Raw genomic sequence first — 26,058 nt, forward strand, 5'->3', positions numbered from 1 at the left:
ATCCTATTACTTCATTACGTTATATAGGAATTGAGAAAATATCTTCAGGTGGTGATTTGGACCAAATACTACTTAAACGGGAGGCTTTCTGGATTCATAATTTGAAAATGTTTACTCCACTTGGCTTAAATGTAGATTTTTATTTGAGTTGTTTTTTGTAATCTTGATTCTTTTTGATAATAATCTTTATTTACATTTTGTCTGTACAGATTAATTTGTTTATTATTTTTCATGTTTGAGTCTAATTGTTAAGTTAATTATTGAATGATTTGGACATTACCATTTTCAGCTGTGTATAATTATTTTTGTTATTTATACTGGTCTCCATGTCTATGAATTCATACCTTGAAAAAGGCTACTAGCCGAAACGTTGGTTAATAAATATGCTTAAGTGAGTGTGCAGTTGTTCTCCAATTGATTTATATTTTTTTCTTCAACTTGCACCTCATAAGGTGTGCGTTTGCCTTGCCTCGCTTGTTGAACAATATATTACTCAAATTTGAAACAATGGCAGTATGCTATCAATACTACCAACGTGCAAGTAATAATTTGCTATGAACAGGCAACATAAACACTACTCAAGCATACTTTAAGGGGTCATATTATGCTTTTTCACTTTTTGAATTTTAGTCAGTGTGTAGTACGTATGTTTGGGCATAAAAAAGATCTACAAAGTTACAAATCTCGAAGTCCATTCCAAAGGGAGATATTTTGTTTTTAAAAAAATCCCTTTTCAAGAACTACAATGAATGGCTCGCTTGGACTACAGCGTTGTTTTCCGGGTGTTGTGACATCACAAAGTGGTCAATTAGAATATCATTAAAATAAATCCCGCCCACGGAAATTCAAATGGTTGGGGGGTGGGAGGGGCAAGCTCGTGGTTAGAAGCTTGACTGCATCAGACTAGACGATGACGAAGAAGAAGTGCTACTGTAGCGTCAAGTTTTCGTAAGTTATTACATATGCATCTGAAAAGCCTAATTATGTATGTAAATATTACATTTATGAAAATATTTTTATAAATTGCTGACAGTACAATACTGGACAATGATGTAATCTGCAGAATTTACACTTCAATTATGAAACTACAGTGTTTCCCATACATTGATTTATTTGTGGCACCCACCACAATATCAAAACTGAATGCCACAAATAGATTTTCCAAAAGGCTTGGACTTCATTGAATAAACATGAGCACTGCATGTTTCAAAATCAAAACCCGGTGCGGGTGTTTTTATATCACTGTATTTCTGAAGGAAACCGACTGTCTTCAGAAAATTTTGGATGTCATTTTCATTTCATCTTGCATGTAATGTCTGATAAAGCAGCGTTTGTGAGCAGAGTGCTGTTTTGTGTACAGTGTTACCAGGGAAACCTCGATCTCTACTCCAACAGCACTTCCTGCTGGCAGAGAATGAATCTGCATATTTATGCCGCCACAAATAGAGTGTCTGTGGGAAACACTGGACTATGGTATAAATAAATTGTATACCAGTTTCAATGTGCATAGTAAATGCAGTTTATATGGCAATATTGAAGCCAGATGGAACTTGCTGTTTTGGCAAGGGGCGTGGCAGTACTGCAGTACGTCTAAGCTGTTTTCCAATCACAACGCACTGGGACAGCTAACCAATCACAACACATTTTGTTTTTCAGAAGGCGGGCCTTCATCAAACCTGGAACTAATCGAGCCGTTTGTGCCAGGCTGGGGAGAGAGGTCAAGTCAAGACAAGTAACCTTTATTTATATAACGCTTTTAACAATATAGAGTGTCAAAGCACTTAACAGTATCAAATTGGAGGACAGAGTGTCAGTAATGTATAATGATAAGATTAAACACTCAAATTTCAGTTAAAGGCATTTCATTATTTAATTCAGAGATGTCATTGTCTAGCTCAGTTTAGTTTAAATAGTATCTGTGCAGTCAAATCGGCGATAATGGCTAGAAATTAAGTAGTATTGTAATAATGTAAATTATGTGAAAAAATAATGCATTTTTTGAACCACCAAGCATGAGAGCATGTTCTAGTACACCCTCAAAACAAAATCAAGACTTTGTAAAAGAGCATAATAGGACCTCTTTAAGTAAGAACATAATATTTGAAACGTGCAGGTTGTCTAATGGTACATCCAGCTCTTGTGATTTGAGAACTTGGGACAGTACTTCCTTCCACACGTTGGGGCAACTCAGTTTGAACAGGCTCAGGAGCTGCATTGTCACACAGGTCATCATCACTGTACATGGGGCAACCGGGATGTGTGTCATGTATGACTGACCTGTCAGGTCTGAGGTGGCGCCTGTTTCTGCGGTAGATTGTGCCCGATGATGTGATTACATCGTATGAGCGGGGCTCATCTCTGATACTGACAACCGTAGCTGGTTTTCATGTATTTTTGATTCTCATATACAGTCCCCTCCATAAGTATTGGAACAGTAAAGACAAAATTGCTCTGTTGGCTGTGGAGTCAAGACATTTGCAAATATGATTAAAAGATGAATATGAGACAAAACTACAGAATGTCACATTTTATTATTAGCTGTTTCAACACATAGATGTTTTACCAAATAAAAAGAACAGCACTTTTAGAATTCATCCCACTCATTTATGTGAGCATAAGTATTGGCACAGCTGACAATAAGGCAGATATAAAAGATTAAAAGCTATTATTTAGTTGCAGATCCCTTGCGCACTATCACAGCAGCGAGTCTGTGACCCATAGACATCACCGGACTCTTGGTCTCATCCTTTGAAATACTTTTCCCAGCCTTTCATGCAGCCGATTTCCAATTGTTGTTTGTTTTGGGGAGTTTCTGCCTTTACTCTCCTCTTTAGCTGGTGAAATTCATGTTCAATCGGATTTAAATCTGGAAATTGACTTGGGCAATCTAAGACTTTCCATTTATTTGCCCTTATAAATTCCTTGACTGAACTGGCAGGGTGTTTTGAGTAATTGTCCTGATGCAATATGAAGCACTTCCCAATGAATCTGGTGCATCCAAATTGCTTGCTTTTCATTCAAAGTCAGCTCCCTCATCTTCATCCTGGTTTGTGTGTGTCATCGTCGATTGCAGAATTCAGAATGCAGAAGTAATGGATATACTGTAACTGATACAACACGTTACCTGCTTTTAATATCTGAAGAATTAATGCAACAGGACACAGCTGATAACTTACAAAGACCTGTGAGGCAACTGTTCCAATACTTATGCTCACATCAGATAGTGGGATGAAACTCTAAAAGTGCTGAACTTCTTAGCTGGTAAAACATCTATGTGTTGAATCACCCAATAATAAAATGTGACATTCTGTAGTTTTGTCTCATATTCATCTTTTAATCATATTTATAAATGTCTTGACTCCACAGCCAACAGAGCAATTTTGTATTTACTGTTCCAATATTTTTGGAGGGCACTGTATACTCTCTGTCCCCTCCTGAGGGCTGGAAGCGGAGCTGCTGTTCTATCATACCAACTTTTCTGCTCCGACTGACGATGCTTCAGCGCTACCTGAATGTGCTGAGGTGTGGAAGGCTGCAGAACAACTTTGCTTGTCGGTAGGGTGGAACGTAGGACTCTACCCATCAGGATCTGGGCTGGAGAGTACTTGAGACCAGTGACAGGAGTGTTTTGCGAAGAGTCAATAAGGCTAGGTGAGGGTCAGTGCCAGACTGAGTAGCTGCTTTCAGCATAGTTTTGACAGTTTTTATGGCTCGCCCAGCCATGCCGTTGGACTGAGGGTAGTTCGGACTGGAATGGGTGATGTTGAAACCCCAATCATGAGCGAATCGAGCCATTTCAGCTCTGGCAAAGGGTTCATGATCTGCAATCAGGGTCTCAGGCACACCGTGTCTTGCAAACACTGCCTTTAATTGCGCTAAGAGTGAGCCTGATGATTTGTCTGACTGCTGTAGGACTTCTGGATATTTAGAGAAATAGTCCACTATCAGAAGAAATGCTCGTCCTTGAAAGTCAAAAATGTCAGCAGCTATCTTCTGCCATTGGCCCATCTGGAACCGGATGGGAGATCAGTGGTTCCTTCTGATTTTCAGGAAGACTCTGCTGACAGGAACTACAGGCCTCCACCATGCGACGTATAGCTTCGGTGAGTCCTGGCCAGTAGAAGCATGATCTGGCGTGTGCTAAAGAGCGCTGTATTACCCTAGTGTGCCACATGAAGTCGTTTCAGCATTTCTGGTTACAATGCATGAGGGATTATAATGCAATCATCTTTCACGAGTAGCCCATCATCTATGCTAATTGTGTGTCTGATCGGCCAGTAAGCTTGCACGGCCAACAGGTCCTTCTTCTTTCTGTCTGGCCATCCCTGCTCATGTAACTGCCGTATCAGGTCAAGCTCAGGATCTGACTGTGTAGCTTGTTGGATCATGTGCATGATGTTACCACAAAGCGATTCTCCATTCACTGCGTAGACGTCTTTCTCTTCACTCAGGTCTAAATTCTCAGCTCTGTCAGATAGAATGTACGCTCTGGACAGTGTGCCTGCGATTAGCATTTGGTTGCCTGGAGTAAAGACGATGTGAATGTCATACCTTTGTAACTGGAGCAGCATTCTTTGAAGTAGTGCTGGTGCTGCTCCAATGGGTTTGGAGAATATCGCCTCAAGCTGTTTACGATCCGACTGGGCTCTGACGGGAATGCCATAAACATACTGGTGAAATTTCCACAAAGCAAACACTATGGCCAGCAGTTCTTTTTCTATCAGAGCATAGTTCTTTCAGCAGCAGACAAGGCTCTTGACACATATGCTATCGGTTGTTGTTTCTGCATCAGTGTGGCTCCCAGGCCGTCTTTTGAGGCATCTACCTGCACCTCTACGGGCTCTTTTGGATCAAAATATCTGAGGACGGGTGCCGTTGTTATGAAGAATTTTCCTTTAAATGCAATTGAGCTCTGCTGACCCTGCCCCTCTCTTCCGAGCCGCTCTCTGAGGGACTGTTTACTTTAGCTGCATTCATCATGAAACTTGCTAATTATTTGGGAAATTATTGGGAAAAGTGATTTGCAAAGATTCATTAAAAACTCTTTTACTCACTTCTTCAGGAGGTGAAGCTGGATCACGAATGATTTGTGGGAACATATACACATTTAGGCAGATCGGCGCATTCCCTTCACAAACAAACATAATCCTCTGCGTCTTCAGTGGCTTAGATGTCGGGAGTAAATGACGGCTGCTATATTCATTATTACATCCAACAACGAAATGCCTCAATCGCTTAATCAGAGACGTTCTTGTCTTCCCCTGCACCGGAGTCGACACACAATGGTGGACAGCTCACAGCTCACTCAGGGCAGGTCTAAGGTAAGACGGCCTTGTCAATCAACTATCGTGGGAGCGGCCTGCGCAGAACTATGTCATTCTGACAGGAATCTCAGAACAGCCTGATTTGAGAAAGGGGATTTTAAAATAGGGTTGTTAAAAAACCACTGGGTGGATTTTTATCATTATAGGATGTGTGCACACACTTCCATCACACATTTATGTTCAAACAACTTGTAAAGTGAATTTTGCATCCGATGACCCCTTTAAGTCTCTAGGGTCCAAGCAGACTCTGTGCATTCCATTTTTCTTTTCTGTGATGCACATACTGCTTACCCATGGAGTAGGCTTAGAAACTTATCACACCCCTGTTCTCCAATTCTTCCAGCGTCTCACGGAGTTGGTCATGGACTGCTATGGAATCTTCCTGCAGCCAAGACAGGCGGAACATTAGGATCAGTGTGGATATGATGCAATCCTGGAAACTGGCCTAATCCTTGAAACACTGATGCATAGCGGCTGAGGAGCTCAGTTTTTGTGGTGGGCGGTGAATGTATGAGTGTCTCCACTTTTCTAATGAGGTCCAACTGCATTCATGCCCCTCTCCCTAACAGGGCTGTCTCCGATGCTGTGGTCACAAAGATCACCATGTCAGTTGATTTGTTTCTAGCCTGCACATGTAGTTTTAACAACACCTTCTGGTTTGATGCGGGTGCCTCCATACGATATAAGCATTTGAATGAATCACTGTACCGATAAACAGTGTGTCTACTTCTGACAGTTCAGTGTCTATATCAAGCGTGTTCATTTTAGCTTTTGATTTGCACACGACGGCAAAATGTTTCTTTTTGCCACATTTTTTGCATACTTCATTAAAGGCAGGGAGATGAATGCGTCCACATCTGCCACAATTTTTTTTATGTGTACTCCTTTTGACTTTGGAGTTTGTTTATTTGCTGCAGGTTTGCTTGATCTGCATGCAGGCTGTGACCCCTTTTTTTGTAATGACGTGCACAAATTGTGCTTCTGATGATGCTGGCATTGCTGTGACTTGTGCTTTTGTGACTTCTTTAGCTCTGCGTATATCAATAGCTTTTGAAAGTGTCAAATCAGGTATGGACAGCAGTCGTTCACGAAGCCCAGAGTCAGTTATGCTGAATACTATCTTGTCTCGTATCATGAGATCTTCAGTTTCCCCGAATGCTGTATATCGTGCTGTCTTTGTACGGTTGGCTGAATTGCCTAGCAACTTTTATGATGGCTGTTGTTGTTGTTGTTTGTTACAGTAAATATGATTATTCAATAAATAATATTTTATATAAATAATAATAGTATTTAATAGTAGTGTTTAGTACCGAGGCATGGTGCGTGTTCGTGATTGTGATTTTAGTTACATTGTTCCGCCATTAGATGGTGACAAGACACTGTTTTTATGAGTCAGCGCGGCAGTAAAGACTTTTACTTTGAAAAATAAACACTTTTGTGAACAGAAGTTATTTTTACTTTTAACAACAAAGCGGCTAACAAATGAGCAGTGCTGTCATCACAAATCACGCTTAACGGATGAAAGGATATTGAAAGATAACGCTTTCCTCAGTGGACATTTAGACTTATGTTTTATTGTCAGTAGGAGATGCTGTATCAGATGCAGGTAATCACAGTCGCTCAATCCATCTCTCTCTCAAAATACTCTACATAATACAAGCTTTTACTACATTAATACAATAAGTTTTCAATGAAGCAACTCAACGTTCCTTCGTTACTATTTCTAAAGTGACAATTTGGAATTAGTCCAAAAATTACTTTTTTTTTTTTTTTACTTGTATGAGTTAGCCTAATATTCTCTTGTGGCATCGAAACTATTATTGAGAATTATGAATTTTCGCTGGTATCTAAAATGCACATGTTATAGAAACCTTATTTACAGAAAATATAGATTTGATAATGTATTTATTACCCACAGAAGATGCAATACACCTCAATTTGTCAGGCAAAAAAAAGAAAAAAAAAAAAAGAGGCAAATAACATAGGATTGTCAGACTGGTATTCTGGTTTTGTTGTGTTTTCTGTCCCCATCTGCTCCCGTGACCCAGTTTCTCCCTTGTTTGATTTTGTTCGTTTGGTTCACGTGTGTCTCGTCATTTTCCCTCATTTAGTCTTGTATTTAAAGTGTGGTCTGTCCCTTGATTCCTTTGTCCGGTGTTAATGTCATTTCGTACCTCCAAGTTATGTGCTACGTGTGTCTCTTGCCTGCCCTGTTTTCCCTGCTTTGGTGTTCATTAAAGATTGTAAAGTTGAAGCTCCTTCGTCACCGTGCTCCTCGTTCCAAAACATCAGCAACATGACAGAACACCGGACCAAAAAGATGACTTGGGCTGAGTACCAGCTATGGTGTCTGCGGCAGGGAGGACGGTCATTGGAGAGGTATGTGGAGGAATTCCTCGAGCTGTCTTACCGGGTGAGCTGGTACAACGCTGCACTCTGTGCCTGTTTTCAGATGGGTCTGGATAAGGAAACGATCCATTGTGAACTCCCTATGTGTGATTTTCCCTTGGTCGAGTTGATTAATCTTATCCTTTATTTAAATGGTTCTACTTTTGAGGTTGAGGTTAAAAAAAAATGAGAACCATCCTCATCCTGCCCCCTCTGAAACACACCCTGCCTCTCCAGCTCACCCCATGCCAGGACCCTCCACATTCCTAACCAATGGTTCCGACCACCCATTTACCCCCGAGCTCATAGATGGACATAAAACAGTGCTGACCTGGGGGCCAAGGTGGCAGACCCAGTCTGTCCAGTCAGCGATCAAATTCGCATCCCTTTTCCTGTCTTCAGTTCCGAGCTCCTTCTCAGTCCTCAGCCCAGAAACAGCGGCCACTCCACTCTCAGGCCCACTGACCGATTCACTCCCAAGCCCTATGATCCCAAGCCCATCATGAAGCCTTCATTCATGATGACAGCAGCTATCTCCTTCATCTCAGCCCAAAAGAGGAGAACGAGGAGGATAAGACTGTGGTCTCTAGCCCCTGACCAGAGTCGAGAGAGGGCGTCTGTTTCTGCGTTTGGCCCAAAGAGGACTTCTGTTCCGGAGTGCAGCCTAGAGAGGGCTTCTGTTCCTGAGTCCAGCCCAGAGAAGGCTTCTGTTCCTGCGTCCGGCCTGGAGTGGGCTGTTGTTCCCACGTTTGGCCCAGGGAGGGCCTCAGTTCCCGAGTCCAGCCCAGAGAGGGCTTCTGTTCCCAAGTCTAGCCTAGAGAGGGCTCCTCTTCCCACATCAACTGCCCGCTCCGGTTCCCAGAACTGGTACCAGCCTGGAGGCGTCTCAGGCTAGGCTTGGCTTGCCCCGGACGGGACTTGGCCCACCCCCCTCCCCCTCTCCCCTCCCCTCGGGAAGTTAAGTGGAGCGAGGACGTGGCTTCCGGGAGGGGGAGGTAATGTCAGACTGGTATTCTGGTTTTGTTGTGTTTTCTGTCCCCATGTGCTCCCCATGACCCAGTTTCTCCCTTGTTTGACTGTTCATTTGGTTCAGGTGTCTCATAATTTTTTCCTCGTTTAGTCTTGTATTTAAAGTGTAGTCTGTCCCTTGATTCCTTTGTCCGGTGTTAATGCCATTTCATACCTCCAAGTTGTGTGCTACGTGTGTCTCTTGCCTGCCCTGTGTTCCCTGCTTTGGTGTTCATTAAAGATTGTAAAGTTGAAGCTCCTTCGTCTCCGTGCTCCTCGTTCCAACACAGCAGCAACGTGACAAGGATATTATCTGCATAATCTGCTGAATATTTTTTGAATGAATCAGGAATAGTTAAACATAGGTAAGTAAGCTGCTGTCAGGAGATTTATAATTTGATGATATGCATGCTACAAATTTAACATAAAACTTCATTTTTTATTTCTCTCTTTCTGATCAAATTGCTTGTTTAAGGGTTTAGAAACCAACAAACTGATTTTTTTGTTTGACAAAAGTTATTATAATTTACAATGTATTTTCCTTTATATGCTTTAAATGCATATATGCATTTTATTTAGACAGAAATGCAAATTCTTGATTTTTCATTGTTGTTCCACCTACAATGTCATGCCACTAAAATCAACCCACAATCCACTGTGCCACCCTTTGCTTGCAGCTGCGAGAAGGAAACAAAAAAGGAGAGGCGTACATATATTTAGTCTCCATTTCCACAGAAATGTTACTGAGTGGGTTTTTATTTCCAAAATGGAAAAAAAGTCAGGTGTGGGTTAGGGAGACAGATCATTGTAGAGGTTTCTAGGTTTGCAAAATCAGGCAGTGGCTGCTTTGAATATAGTGCAACATTTACATACACATGCAAATTTGATGTTTTAAAATAATAAACAAATGGGCTAAACAACAACTCTCTGTCAAAGTACGGAAAACTAAAAGACATAGCCTGCCCTACATGTCAAATTTTCATGTAATTCAATAATCCTACATACATAAATTTAATTTAGTGTTTAATAGACAATAGAAGAGAAAGAAGAAAAACCAGGTCAAACCATTGTAGTCAAACTAGTTTTTGGAACATGGTAGCTGTTTTTTTTTTTTTTTGTTGGACCAAGGTGCTCTATAGCTTTAACTAGCTTGACAAAGATGAACTACCGAGTCAGCTTTAGCTCCACCAACATTTAGCCCAGTTGATCAGCCATCTGGACCAGTTTAAAATGCTATTCACCTAAAGTAACCAGTCCAGACAAGATAAAAAGCATGTGAAACCAGCTACAGACCTAACAGTTCTGATTAAACACACACACACGCATTATATATACTATTGCTGCTCATCATGAGTGACTGATTTGGAACTCTTCATAAGCAGTGTGCACGACACAAAATAGCACTATACACTACATTATACTATACAGAATAAAATGATCCATTTTAATTGTATTGCACTATTGCATTTTTTAAATTAAAGGGGTTATGAAATGCAGTTTCAGATTTTTATCATGAGGATAGTTTATAAAGTTTGAAAAGATTTTTGCACCAAAGGTCCAATATTTGTAACTTCATTGCACTGTATCCAAGCCATTCTTTACAGCATGTTGTGTTTTGATAATGATTTGATCTGTTTCAGCATGGTAATTGCTTGTGCTTGCTTAATTTATTAATTTTCATTATATAGTTGCATCACAAAAGACGCAGCTTACAGATTTTTTTTCCCCCAACTGCTTATGCATATTTTCAAAACTTTACACACAAATCCAAGAATTGCACACACAAAATGCAAAATGCCTCACATCTCGAAAGCAAACATTTGCCTTGTGTTGCAAACACCTTTGCCATAATATTATATTTTTGGATATGGCATATGCACACAGTTCTTCAAAACCTAAAGCTATTATTTTATGAGCTCCTATGTACATTTTTGTAGAAGATCGAAAGTAATCGGCAGAGAGATACTGAAAAATTCACGGTAAACACAAAAGCAAGATTGAAACCAAACTCTTTTTTTCTTTTTTTTTTTCTTTTTTTTTTTACTTTACAGTTTTTTTTGAAAATGCTTACACACAGTTTTTGAAACTATGGCTCCATTTCTCAACACTCTACACACAAAACAACAAAACACACACACAACATACAAAACGTCACGCACATCTTGCAAAAGCAAACACTACTTTGAAAACTGTTTTAACTTTTCTAAAAATGGTGTTTTTGCACAGCAACTCTACACACAAACATAAAATAATTAGCCACATACATGCCAAACTACACACAGATGTGAAAAATGTAAAACACTACTCTTGTGTGCATTTTGCTTGTTAAGAGTGCAGTGAAGAAAAGGGGCCCGTATTCATGAAAAATCTTAGTGCTAAGAGCTGCTCCTATTAAAAGTTTCCTCTTAAAATTAAAGAAAAGATCCTAGTAAAGAAAAAAAGTAATTCAGAAATCATCTTAACCCTTAAAAGAGGTCTTAAGGTCCCAAATTGTTAGGAGTATGAACGAGGACTTTTAAGAGGCTTAAGAGTTTCTTTAGCAGTGGAAAAAATGGACTAAACATGAAGAGGGAGAAGAGATGTGTTGCACACAATGCACAATGCGAGTTAATAAGACGCTACACATTAGATCATTCAGGGATCATGTTTGTGACCGATCTTATTTGAGACAAGCTTACATTTCCGACATGACATCTCTTAACCGGGCTGAATACTCACTGTGTTAGTATATGTGTGTTTGATAGAAAGTACAACAACACGTTGTAAGATTAAAAGAAAATGTACTGTCGGCACCGGTAGCCTTGTGGGCAGCGTGCTGACATATGGCGCATTTGTGCCTTGGATGCTCTGAGATCGAATCCCGCCTTGTAGACCACTTGCTTTCTGTTATATCCCCCCAACCCCCAAAATTAAATGTAGTTATAGCCACATTGCCCCTGAGGACAAAATGCTGTATCTTTCAATAAAATATATTTTGAAAAAAAACGGCAGTTTGTTTAGTGATTCACAAAACAGTCTGTTGTGAAATGTGCCTAAAATGTGGTCTAGGTAGGCAGCTCACAAGGTCTTGGAGCAGAGTTTTTGCTTCTGTCTGATTAAAGTCCAGACTTAAAGGGAGGCAGATCCTGGCCACAGTGCTCTAGTGGACCAGGGCCAGAACTTCTAAAACGCAGCTGCTCTTTTAAACAAAACTCTCTCTACCCCTCCACAAAAGAAATAAGAAATAAAAGAAAGTGAAAGAAAGAGTGTGTTAGAAAAGGACAGTTGTCTCTGCAGCAGTTCCAACTGTATCTTTTCACATCAACCTTTTCTGGAGGAAAAAGTGATTAAGTAAGTGCAAGAATGAAAAATTCACTCACATAAACACACTAACATGCTTGATAATGGACTTGTACTGCTAGACATAAAGTATACGTATATGGAAACTGTAGTGGTACAATGACATATATCCATTGAGAAATGCAGTGTGTGAATCGAGTGAACATGAAATATGCTATATTAAATATGCTATTTATGTTGTTTCTTGGTTTATATATATATATATATATATATATATATATATACTTATAAACATTTACATTTTGGTTTATACAGACACATTCATTGTGTCATGTTGTGTACCTCATTGTACTCATATTAAACAAATTTAATATTAAATTAAATAATTAATAAGTCAACCTTGCAGTTGCTCACAACACTGCGATTGTAGGTTTACTAGGTTCCAAGAACATTCAACTGATGGCTGGATAGCTCTGCCCCCTCCAAAGTAAACCGTCATACAGGTAAGTATACATATCTTTTTACGTAAACCAGCCTACCACCAGACATGCCATTTTCCGGGGACACGTTCTGGCCAGGATTTCTATATTGCCTAAAATATCCAGGTTTTGGCTTTGTTTGCCTATATCCATACTTAGTAAAGGTAATGATGTAAAAGTAGTTTGACCAAAAACATGCAGGCACTGTATATAATTGACCAATCGTGGCACGAGAGAAGGTGGGATCTACAGAAAACGGTCAAAACGATACACATACATATTAGGTTTGTTTCTTCTTGAAGCAGTGCTTAGCAAATCGTTGAATGACATCAAAGTACCATGAGAGTGATTCGAAAGCATTAGGAACTGTCTGCTTTGCTCTCTATAGCTCTCAAGGTACCTAGATGTCATACAACAATCAATCTGTGCAGTGCAAACAGCCAAAACCCGGGGCCTGTACCATGATGGTGGCTGAACAAACTCAGGGTTACAGGATTAGTTTTGAGTTGACAAAACCAAACCAGTCCAATCCGCCTTTGTTGGTACCATGAAGCTGATCATCAACTTTCTCTGTCAACTTATGCTTGATCCTGAGTTAATGGAGTGCGTGCACATGAAAGTGTGACATCAGTAATTAGCAGCCAATCACATGCCTTAAAACTATAATTCACTTCTTGTGAGAGAGTCAGTGCGAAGACAATATGAAGAATTTAAACACATTTACAGAGCACGATCATGAAACGATCTTTCCATGAAAGAGGAAAACTTAAAGAAAACATCTTACCATATAAGCGCAAATAAAAGTTGTAAAGTTAGTTTATAGAGTTGATAATATTTATAGGTATAAAAACCCTTAAAAATCTTAGCTCATATGTAGTCATGTTTAAAGCTATTGATTCTAAAACTTATTTATATTGCATATTATCTATATTATCTGTATGTTTACATTGATTTTAAATAAAAGCTTAATAATTACTATTAAACTAAGCTGGCTTGTGTAATGGATTAAGGGTATAATAATTATATAAATAATATAAAATAATTAAAAAAATAATGATCTCTAAAATTAAGATGATTTTATCTTTAAAAAAGTTTTACTATGTAGCGTCCTTTAATTTGGAGTAAGAGAAACTGGAGGAGTGGCTTTATTGCGTCAGAGACGTGTCACTTTGCTTGAAGCCGATTGGTCAAATTTTCGGTTTGAGATCTCTAAACCAGAACATAACCTGCCCCGGAGCAGGTTAGCTGTGGAGCGTAAGTTACTATGGTGATGAACACTGCTAAAAGCCAAACCACTTTCATGGTACCTAAAACCCAGAGTTGGTGCAAACTAAACTGAAACTTACCAGGCTAGCCAGCTAAACCTTTGCCAGACAGCCCCTGGTTATTTTAGGCAACTTTCAAATCCTGGCCAGGACGTGTCCCTGGAAAATGGCACGTCTGGCATGTAAAACCCAAAAACTTATTGCACCTGGTATTGCCAGGTGGTCTCCCATCCAAGCCCTAACCACGCCCGACACTGCATATGACATTTGCGCATAGAACCTAGCAAACTGGAATATTGCTGAGCTCAACACAAACAACACCAGAAATGATAAGTACAAAGTACCTTTTTTATAAATGGTATAAAATCAAATTTTTATATTTTTTGTTTGTTTGTTCAAAACATGTTCTGTTAGTTGCAGTATTTATAGTTTATATATAAAAGTATATATATATATATATATATATATATATATATATATATATATATAGTATATATATAAAAAAAACAATAGATAGAAGTCTATGCAATCTCCCTATTTAGATAACTAAATAAACTTGATAAAACATGGAAACCCAATGTGCGTGCGTGTGTGTGTGTGCGTTTTTGTGACATATGATGATATAAATTTGTATAATGACATGGGTATGACATAAGTATTACAAGGAGAAGGTGACTTATGAGGACATTGCCCCATGTCCCCATTTTTCAAAACGCTTATAAACCATACAGAGTGAGTTGTTTTGAGAAAGTAAAAATGCACAAAGTTTCCTGTAAGGGGTAGGTTTAGGTGTAGCGTTGGTGTAGGGCGATAGAAAATATGGTTTGTACAGTATAAAAACCATTATGCCTATGGGATGTCCCCACTTTTTACAAAAACAAACGTGTGTGTGTGTGTGTGTGTGTGTGTGTGACATATGCCCTGCATTTCAATAAATAGTGGTCATCTGTCCATCTCTTTATCCTTGAGGTCTCCTGCCCCCAACAAGGCTTTTACAATTTACACTTGCTCCTCCCACCCACCTTCTGCTGTCCCAGCCATTTGTCAATATTCTCATTCTGTTACCGAACTCTTCCATCTGAGCACACATTCCCTTAAAATACTCCCCCATAACCCCCTACACCAATACTGGATCAATAAAGCTGCACTACTCGTTCCACTCTGCCTCATTACACACAAACACACACTTCTATTTAAAGCTAAATCAATATCTGCTTATCAATGTCCTTATATGTTTTCTTTTTTGTTGTCTCCAGAACAGCCTGATGTCAATAACCCTGCTCCCTATTCCCTGTCTGCCAAATATTTGCCCTGTCTGGCAAAGTGTCCTGGATCTGGTTGATTAGCAGTTTAGTTTAAAATTTTGCCTGGAGAGGGACAGTCACTTAAATAACAATACAACCCCTCCGATAAAGGATTATTGCCATACTGGGAGTTTAACACTATCCAAGTTTGATCCCTATCTGTCCCTTTAGTTTTAATACTTCCTAAAACAAGTTTTTCATACATATTTATATATAGTATAAAATAATAAAGAAATCCATTATATTCATACTTATAGCAAGTTTAAGTATTATGATATATTTAAATATTAAACATAATGCATTTTTTTCTGTAAATAAGTTTTAACAGAGAGCAAAGATGTGGGGATAACTGTTTTAGACCGCACAACTGTAAGTAAATAAATAAATAAAAAACTTGGGTCACAAATCACAGGAAGTTGTAAACATGACAAATGTAAAGCTAGATGCACATATTACAACCCACTAAACAAAATATAGTTAGAAATTATGCACATTATGGCAATATTTAAGATGTTGTTTGCACACAAATTTTGAGTAATAAATAATGTTTAATGAATTAGATTTTGTTCATCAAGAATATAATGGATTGTGTATAGTATATTTCCAGAATAGAGGCAGACATAGATGTGCTATTGCTGTAACCTTTATTACATTAATAACAGCAGGATTAAATTACTGTTTTTTTTGTTTTTGTTTTTTAGAAAGGCTGTGTCACTATACCTTGAATGAGTGGCTAAATAGCTAATGGAATCTTCATTAATCAGTATCTTCCACGCCCTACACTCTCAGAAATAAAGGTACAAAAGCTGTCACTGGGGTGGTACCTTTTCAAAAGGTACACTTTTGTACCAATTAAGTTCAAATATGTACACTTTAAATACTAGTATGCATCTTTAAGGTACCAAAATTGACCTTTTAGGTACAAACATGTACCTTTTGAAAAGGTACAGCCCCAGTGACAGCTTTTGTACCTTTATTTCTGAGAGTGTACTGTAGGTGACCCCAAAACCTTTTTTTACATTTAGTTTTACATTTATATTTTTGATGAAAAATTAGAAAGACTAATGTTCACAGGAACATGTTTCAAGAAAGTAAAGGTTGAAAAAAAATGTATACCCACCCAGCATGGTGTTAACACACAACAAACATACAGCATGGTTTATTAATCTAAAGCTTGATATGGTATGTCAAATCTATATCAGCATTTAAGAAGAGACATTAACTGTAGACGAAGAAGACAAAAATTTACATTTTTGAAGGCTCATTCTTCTGAAACTTTAGAAGAGAAGAGCAAAGAAGAGGCTAAAGCAAACATATCCATGTAATCTTTAATCGCATTGCTATTCAGCAAAAAAACTGAGATGATAAAGGAATCTTGCTTTTGATTTTCATTTACTATAGGAAAAGGTTCCAGAGCATTAGTAGTAGTAGTAGTAGTATATCCAGTGCTTTCAGATCTTTGGGAGAAGTCAAGCTTTTTGGATGACAAACACAAATCCTTTAGGTCAGGACTTGTCAAACGGATAAGGCGTTTCCATCTCTATTGATTTATTTAGAAAATCCTATAAATCCTTGTCACTGCTACCTAGCTTGATGACACCTCAATTAGCTCCTTAATCAGCACCTGACCTCCACTATCTTTAGTCTGCAATGATGGGATTTCTGAGAGTTGCATTACAAGTCAGCTTGTTTGACTTCCTGAAACCAATCAAAAATCAACACACACTGCACTACCCAGAGAGCGAAGGAAAGAGTTAATCCTGACTCCATCACATGGACTAGCATTCCAACTATTCAAGGTTATGATGCAAACTTTCATTTTAACATTTTGGTGGATGCGTTGCCTCCAATATCTAAATCAATATTTTATATGGGGTTTTCAGCGACCAATTCTTTAAGGCAGTTTGGGTGATTGTTATGGTGTGCGGGGTGGCTGCTAGTTTTTTGCTAGGTTGTTCCGAGTGGTCAACAGAACATTGCTATGTGGTTACTAAGGTGTTCTACAGTATTAGCTACGCCCGATGTCCACATGATGTTCTAGTCTCTCGATATTGCTTGGGTCCCTCCAGCACTGTAAGTGTATGATTTTTTTTTTCTCAATTTCTGTTATGAGATTTTAAAAAAAGGATGATAACATTAGCAATTTTTAGTGGCTAGCTGTCAATAAGGCGGTCTTTGGCATTTAGACCTGGGCTTGTTTCCAGTGTGACTGCCAGAAAGGATTACAGCAGCTTTTGCAATTAAAGCCTGGCTACTATCCCTCATTGCCTCACCTTGGAATAGACACAATGATGCTAAGAAATCTGTAAACAAAGACACACCAGACACCATAAACGTATAGAGCTGAAAGAATATGAAATTGCACACATACATATATATTCAGATGTGACATTCAAGACAATCCAAAGTATGATTACAAAAGTCTGTTTAAAATGTTAAAGTGACACCCATGCCTCAGGTGGCCACAGATTTGTGCTGATTTATGGGTATGTTGTTGTCTAATCCTGTGCCTCGTGTCCCTCTGTACCAGTAACAAAAAAGGGATTACATCCTTGTTGTGGTCACACAAACACACTACAAACCTTGAGTGCTTATTATGACCATTAGTGGTGCAGAGGGGAATTGGGCCTGTTCTACAGCTGACACAAGGGCTCCTACACTCAAATGCACTCTCATACACCACAACCCAGCAACTGTGATCCACTGACTCAGCAAGATACTTAGTGTCATCCAGATATGCCAGTTCATGACAGCATTGGCAAAAACACCTCTACTGAGTTTAGGATATATGTGACACCCACTGCACATGAAAGAAATGAAAACTGAAAAGTATGTCATCATTTACTCACTCCTAACTAATTACCAACCCATGCTGATGTTAGCAGAATGTTTAAGCTGTTAGCTCTGTGTAAATGACATTTGAATACAGGGGCAGAGTGGAACAAAATTTCAGGCCGGGAAATCTCACAGTCATCCAGGCCATCCCATACACTCACAACAAATTCTGAAACACGGACAAATAAAAATTAGTACAATAACTACATCTTAATAGAAAAATCCTAATACTGAACATGAGTCATATTTTTCCCTTTAACCATGATTTTATTATAGTAAAAGTCCATTACCTTTTTTTTTCCCTCGCAAATGGATTATCATTTGTATTTAGTTTTACTACAAATTCCATGGTTAAACTATGGTTAGTGTTGCAAAACCACGGTTAATTTGTGGTTACCATAGTTTAACAATGGACTCTTTTCACAAGACTGTGATGGGATGTTTAACGGTCATCAGCATCGTAAATCCTCAAAATATTTTTTTATATTTTGATTTAAAAAAAAAAAAAAAGAAGTATGTAGATTTATAACACTATATTTTGTATTATATCACCTTTGCATCAAATTACAAAAAAACTAGTTAACGCTAATGTGAGGGTGTTTCTAATGCAGCGTCTAGAGGAGGGACGGTAAATTTGAGATCGTTGTCTCTTCTGACTGCCGTTATCAGCCTCTCTCAATTTTTCAATTTTTTTGAAAGTCATGAAAATACTATCATGGAGTTTTTCTTTTGCTATTTGAGCAAATGGCAATGCAAAAAAATATATATTTGTGGTACTTTCCGATGGACCCTTTTCATAAGACTGTGATGACACGTTTAACAGTCATCAGCATTGTAAATCCTCGAAAGTTTTTCATACTTGTTTTTTTTTTTATTTATGTACATTTATAACACTATTCTTTGTACTATATTACCTTTGCATCAAATTACAAAAAAATTAATAAATAAATAAAAAGTATTTAACACTAATGCAAGGGTGTTTCTAATGTCTGTGGCATTGTAAATTTTACAATGTTCTCTCTTCTGACTGCCGTTATCAGGCTCTCTCATTTTTTTTTTCCTTTTATTGATAGTCATGAAAACACTGTCATGGAGTTTTTCTTTTGCTATATGAGCAAACGGGAATGCAATATATATATATATATATATATATATATATATATTTGTAGTACTGTCTCATTCACTGCTCTTGAAGTTAACCCAACTATGACGACTTCCGCTGATGAGAAAATTGGAATTGTGAAAAAGGTCCATAGTAACCATTGTCTTTAGATTTATAGTAAAATCATCGTTAATTGTAAGGGTTGTGTTGTTTTCTTCCCTCGCTCCCTCTAAACCGATTATAAAACGATATGATTATTTTGTCTGCTAAATAACTTTACAATAGATTATAATGTTGTCCCTGAGTGATGAGTAATGGGCTGCTACTGCTTAACTAAGTAAACAAAGACAAACTACAATAGCCTATTTACAGATGAAACTGACCTGCACTTGAAATCCAGAACAGCAGTTTTGCTTCTCTGCTCCACCTGGGCGCTTCCACTCCATTCTCAAATCTCTTGCATTGATTGCTCTGATCGAAACCATTTGGCAAGGTGCGGAGTGCGCGAGCCGAAGCTTAGCATTGCCAGTCACAACTAACCGATTCATAATTTATTCGAGATTTATAATCGAAATTAAAATAAAAACAAAAACAGGGCAGCGGGCCAAATCGGCTGCCAGGACACCGGGAGTTCTCCTGGTTCTCCCAATGGTCAGTCCACGCCTGTTTAAATGGGTGATTTTCAACAAATGTATGCATGTTCTTTACACAAAGCCACTGTATGGCTTCATGAGGTTTTGAATATAGTATACAAGTCATTTGGACTACTATGATGGTGCTTTTTGTCCTTTATTTGAAGCTTGACATCCCCAGTCCCTATTCATTTTTATTTTCCTTAAAAATAGCTGCTTGTTTCTGCTTAACACCTTTCTTGTGGAAAACAAAACAAGAAGTAATACACATTACATTTATTTTATTTGTATTTTCTGTAAACTATTGCTTTAAAAGCAAGCACTGTAATGTTATCTAGTTGTATTATGTTGTGTAGATGTGGTTCCTGCTGTTATTACAAATGTTATTCATTGCACTATTCCACCCAGGCTGTCAATGAAATAAGAGAAAAAAATAATAACAAAATAATTTTTTAAGAGAAAGACCTCCAGTGGTCTTTTGTAAGAGAAAGACCTGCAGCTGATGTCACAGTGTGCTGCAGTATAGGGTCCAGTAACACATCACTCACTGAATCACACCCACTGATAAAATTGGTCATAGTGAAAGCAAATGGTCTCCAGGGGCAAGTCCGTATGCCCCACTCCCCCCATCCACCTACTCGGAGTGCTCTGCGAGCCTGTTTCATTGTGTCTCTTTGCTGCACTACAGAAAATTCAGTAAGGGGCTTGTATCTCACACTCACACAAAGTGCAACCTCCTGAGTATTACAGAACAGTACCCTACAATTTGAGGCTTCCAGAGACAATAAAGTTTCGCTTACATTTGCTAACAATACTCATTTGGATCATTTTGAAATTCACAATTTGGAACTAACCCAAAAATGATTATAATAAGAAATTTTCCTGTAAGATTATAAAATAATATTTTACACCTGTGCTCCTGATAATATTATGATGCTATTAGGATTAATATTAAAATTAATTTAAAGAAAATCTTTTAGGATTTTAAAACTCCTACAGCTTCCTTTGTGGCTTCCTTTAACTGTCCAGTAACAAGACATTATTCCACTAGCTATAATAAAAATGAAACAGCATGTAATATGCTTTGAATTATTAATAATAATAACAAAAATCTTAATTAAAGTTTAATTTCATTTAAGTTTAATTTAAGTTTATCCATAATATCTTAATTGACTCTTGAGAATTATTATTTGATACCATTAGTATGGGGTTTCAGATTAGGAATCCTGTACACATTCCTGACAAGGGCAAATGGTTCCTCCTAAAACTCGAGGATAAAATATACTACTATTTTATGCATTTATTTATTTTTGCTATTATCCTATTTAAACCTATCTTATAATGTTTTATAATCATTATAATGTTGTATTAAAATGTATTAATATACATTAATAACATAGACAGACAGACAGACAGATAGATAGATAGATAGATAGATAGATAGATAGATAGATAGATAGATAGATTAGGGCTGCCTCGAACCTGAAACCACCTGACTGTTCACCCACTAACATTCTCAAAAATCTGCCTCTACACTTCTAACATTAAAGTTACTCACTAAACGTCAGCGTAATAACATGGCATACGTTTCGATTTCTACAACACGTTTTCTTTTAAAGTAAAAGTATACCGATGTTTGACTTACCAGTGGTACAGTGAGCTTCTTTCTAATGCTGCTGTGTGAGTGTGTGTGTGGGTGGGCGTGGATGCTGCAGGATCGCGCTGAGCTCCGTGTCTTTGTCTGCCGCTTCAGCTGCTGCTCTAACTGCGATGCCTCCCTACCGGCACACCGCGCGGTCCTAACGCCGCCTGACACACGCCCACAGTGTACAGTCAACGCCTACTGCAGGCTGCCCAGAAACATCTGCATTCATGTGGTAATAGACTGTCATAACCTAACCTGCAAGCCGAACGTACTGCAGTCAAATTTTATTGACTGTTGACTCCACAATTATTGTGTTGGCTACACAATACTGCCCACTATTTTTTATAAATATGTTGAGAAAAGATATGTAATAATAAACACTTCATTAGAACGATACATTGCGTGTTTAATTTAAATCGCCCAGTTATCATCTTAATTGTTATTTACTATAAAATAATAATTCACCTAAACTGGAATGACATGAGGGTGAGTAAAAAGTGACAGAGTCTATCTCTTTAATAAAATTAGAATATAAAATTAGAAATTAATTTGAAATGCATATTCAGGAGTAAAATTAAATAATATTAGCAAAATTATCATCTATAAAAGGTTCAGTTTAGTGCTATCAAAACGATTAAAATTAAATAACTAATTAATTAATTACACATTTTCTGTAATTAACCACAATTAATTTCATATTAATATAATATATTTATATTGTCACAATTTCACATTGATCCTCCAAATTAATGTAGAAGTGACATAAAGGTGTAATTTTTAAGATATGGTTAATGACATCTTTTTTTACTAACTATACTTAGTAATTATAGCCATTCAACATTACAGTAGAACTGAAAGTCAGTATTTTTAATATTTGAAGGGATAGTTCACTCAAAAATGAAAATTCTGTCATAAATTACTCACCCTCATGTCATTCCAAACCCCTAAAAGCCCTTCATACATCTTCAGAACACAAATTAAGATATTTTTGCTGAAATCCTAGAGCTTTCTGACCCTCCATAGACAGCAACGCAGCTACCATGTTCAAGGCCCAGAAAGGTAGTAAGGACATCATTAAAATAGTCCATGTGAATTTTATGAAGCTACAAGAATACTTTTTGTGCGCCAAGAAAACAAAAATAATGACTTTATTCAACAATTTTTTTCTCTTCTCTGTCAGTCTTCAATGCGCTTTCATCAGAGTACCACAACAAATGCATGCAGTGCTGCTGACTTATTTTAATGACGTCCTTACTACTTTTCTGTGTTGTTGTCACTTTTCCACTTGGAAACAGTCCATTTTAAATGAGCCTTGGCCCACAGGACACGATGGCGCTTCTGGACCATGTTCACATATGGCTTCCTTTTTGCATGATAGAGCTTTCTCAGTTTTTCTCAGTTTAAACATTTTTTTATGTTCTGTTATATTGTGAATAAAAAATATTGGCTCATGTGATTTGAAAGTCTTTTAGTTTTCATTTTATTCAAATTTAAAAAGTGTCCCAACATTTCCGGAATTCGGGTTGTGTATATATGTCAAAGGCGGCTGTGAAAATTAATCTGCATTGTTAATCCTTTTGATCTTTTATTTAAAAAATTCACAAAAATCTAACCTTTCATTGGATAATAACAATTTAAAATGGGGGGAAATATCATTATGAAATAAAAGTTTTTCTCTAATACACATTGGCCACAATTAACGGCACCCTTTTATTCAATACTTTTTGAAACCTCCATTTGCCAGTTTAACAGCTCCAAATTTTCTCATATAATGCGAACACCTGACAAGAGATCAGAGACCATTCCTTCACCCAGAATCACTCCAGACCCTTTAGATTCCCAGCTCCATGTTGGTGCTTCTTCTCTTCAGTTCACCCCACTCATTTACTATAGGGTTCAGGTCAGAGGACTGGAATGGCCATAGCAGAAGTTTGGTTTTGTGCTCAGTGACCCATTTTTGTGTTGTTTTTGAGGTTTGTGTTTGGATTATTGTATGGTTGGAAGATCCAAACATTGCCCATTATAATATTTCTAACAGAATCAGTCACTTATTGATTTTTTATCTGTTGGTATTTGATAGAATCCATGATGCCATGTGTCTAAACCAGATGTCCAGGACCTCCAGCAGAAATATAGGTTCACAATATCAAAAATACAGCAGTATATTTCATTGTACACATGGGGTAATAATAATAATAATTATTATTTTTTTTTGGAATTTTCACTGCTCTAGCTCTTTTCTTAAAGCCACTTCACTAATTTGTGAAGCTCAATTATCTTTTGCTGCATATCAGAAATATATTCTTTGGTTTTTCTCATTGTGATGGATGATTAAGGGAATTTGGGCTTTGTTTTCCCTCCTATTTATATTTCTGTGAAACAGGAAGTTCAATTCACAAAATTGTGAATATGAATGGGAATATACTTCAGAGATATTTTACTCATAAGAATTTCTAGGGGTGCCAATAATTGTGTCCAATGTGTATTTGAGAAAAAAACATTTATTTCATAATGATATTTCCCCCCACACTGTAAAACCGGATAAGTTAATATAACTCAAAAAAAAAAAAAAGAAAGAAAAAAAAGTTGAAACTGATTACATCGAAATTTTTAAGTTATAGTAACTCAAAAGAAACATAATTTTTAAGTAAATGTTACTAAGTCATTTTAACTGATACTAACTTAAATCTTACAAGTTACTATAACAGTATTGATCAAGTTAATTTTACAAGGAGTTTTTGGGTTCACAGAACCAATTAAAATTAAAGATGACTTCATTTTTTTTTTTTGTTACATTACAATTAAATTTACCTTCGTAAAAACATTATAGTTTTAATAAATAACTATACACCAACTAAACTCATTCTGAAATAAAATAAAAAACAAAAACGGGTTAACAGACAATTTAAATGTAAGTTACTCTTTTATTAAGCAACCACAAATCATTAACAAAACATCAACATTAAATTGTTCAACATCAAATGGAAATACATTCTCCAAAACAGTGCAAAGTCCTTGAAAAATGAGCTGAGATGGTAACTGTCACTTCTAGAACTGGACAACATGGATATCTGGATATCACTCAGCTGTAAACATTTCCCTAAAATAGGAACACTTCCAAAATTCACATCTAACAGTAACGTTAGAAATATAAAAGTTATACAAGAACAGAATATACGAGAAAGATTTCAAAATAGAGCAATGTATTTTTTTTTAAACTGTCATTTCTATGAGTGGATGAACATGGTACTGTATATGGAATGTATACCATTCCAGAAAATCAACTGAGAAAATGTTCTGCAAATTAAATACTAGACAAATATTGTAAAAAATAAATAAATAAAAAAAATACATAATTCACTAAAAGTGACAAATTAAAGTTTAAATGACATGTCAAATAAAGGAGTACCTTTGTTAAAACACTGAGGAAACTCTACTGACAAAAGTTCATTTTTAAGACTCAACGCTCTGGGTCTCAGCTTCCCATCCTCCAGACCCATCAAGACTTTCTGGGTAAAGTCAAATGTATTGTCCAACTCTTTTGGGGAACTTAGATCCAAGGCGCAAGTTAGTCCAAAAAGCATGACAAATGCATGAGCCAATATGGGGAAATCGTTAACTATGTTACTCAAAGTGCAACTTCAGTCTTCTCTGAGCAGATGAACATGGCAACTGTTGAATTGTCACTAATGGAGAGAAGACGAAGTGATAAATCTTCAGCGTCTGGTTAATCAGATTGTTCTACCTGAAGACAAAAACAGAGTAATGTTACTCTAAACTTCCAAAGGCTGACTGCTAATAAATTACATATATTTACATCTACTCCAAACCATTATATCCCATACAATAACTACATTATAATTGATAGCCTATATTCAAAACCTGCAATTAGAACTTGAATGACATCTGAATGGAAGGTGAGATTGTTGATTACTGAACAGTTTCAGGTTGCATTGATTTTCTATACTATGGAAGCCAGTTCAAACCAAAACGGTTTGGTTATCCAACAATCTCTCCTGCCATTCAGATGTCATTCAGGCTGTAGTTCCAGGTTTTGAATATATCCTTTATAATTGTAGTAATTCTTTGGTCTTCTGCAAAAGTGTAAATGAGGACTAGACAGCATTTTCATTTTTAGTGATCTCTCTCACAATTCTAAAGGTGATGATACACGGGGCAACATTTTTGAGCAATGTTGCTTGGGCACTTTCCCATTGAGAATGGCCAACAAATTTCTATCTGGATACTTTAGATCGGTCGTGTGCCCTGTGTCTCATTTTTTGCCCAGCAAAATTGCTCAAAAAGTTGCCCCGTGTATCATAGGCTTAAGCAACATGATCACTTACATCCCCCATCTTGAGAACGTTGGAGTCATCCTCAAGCAGATAGGCGGAGGGAGCACGGAGGACAGCAGCTCATCATGGACATCACTGACAGCAGCATGGATGTTAATATTTCCTTCAGAGTGAGAATTAGAGACTTGAGTATGAGAATCTTGATTTAACATGGAATCTAATCAACACAGCCACACAATACTATGCATCACCCTAAAACGTCTGTATGTATAACAACACAACCGAAATCACTCAAAATCGACCCTATCAGCCATTAAGAAGAGTAACCACTGACCTGAAGCGTCACATATCCTGAAGAGCTGACTCAGTACTTCAGACACTTTTCCTGTGGGATCAACTTTATTTCCAGTGTTGGGCAGTGCTACTAGTTTAACTACATTTCTCAGTAGCGTGGTGGTAGCGTCGCTGCTTTCTGAATCAAATAGCTTTTCGGTAGTTAAGC

At 37.4% G+C, this 26,058-nt stretch overlaps 1 protein-coding gene across 1 annotated transcript in view; it reads right to left on the reverse strand.

Annotated features, from left to right (window-relative positions):
- Positions 1-21,389, reverse strand: part of LOC131540595 (neuronal migration protein doublecortin-like) — a 118,623-nt gene extending 97,234 nt beyond the window's left edge. The window contains exon 1 of the mRNA XM_058775624.1: positions 21,262-21,389. The gene's annotated coding sequence lies outside the window, so the exon portion shown is untranslated. The remainder of the gene's footprint in view (positions 1-21,261) is intronic.
- Between the last annotated feature and the right edge of the window lie 4,669 nt (positions 21,390-26,058).

Source organism: Onychostoma macrolepis, chromosome 05, assembly GCF_012432095.1.
Source record: "Onychostoma macrolepis isolate SWU-2019 chromosome 05, ASM1243209v1, whole genome shotgun sequence".
NCBI lineage: Eukaryota > Metazoa > Chordata > Actinopteri > Cypriniformes > Cyprinidae > Onychostoma > Onychostoma macrolepis.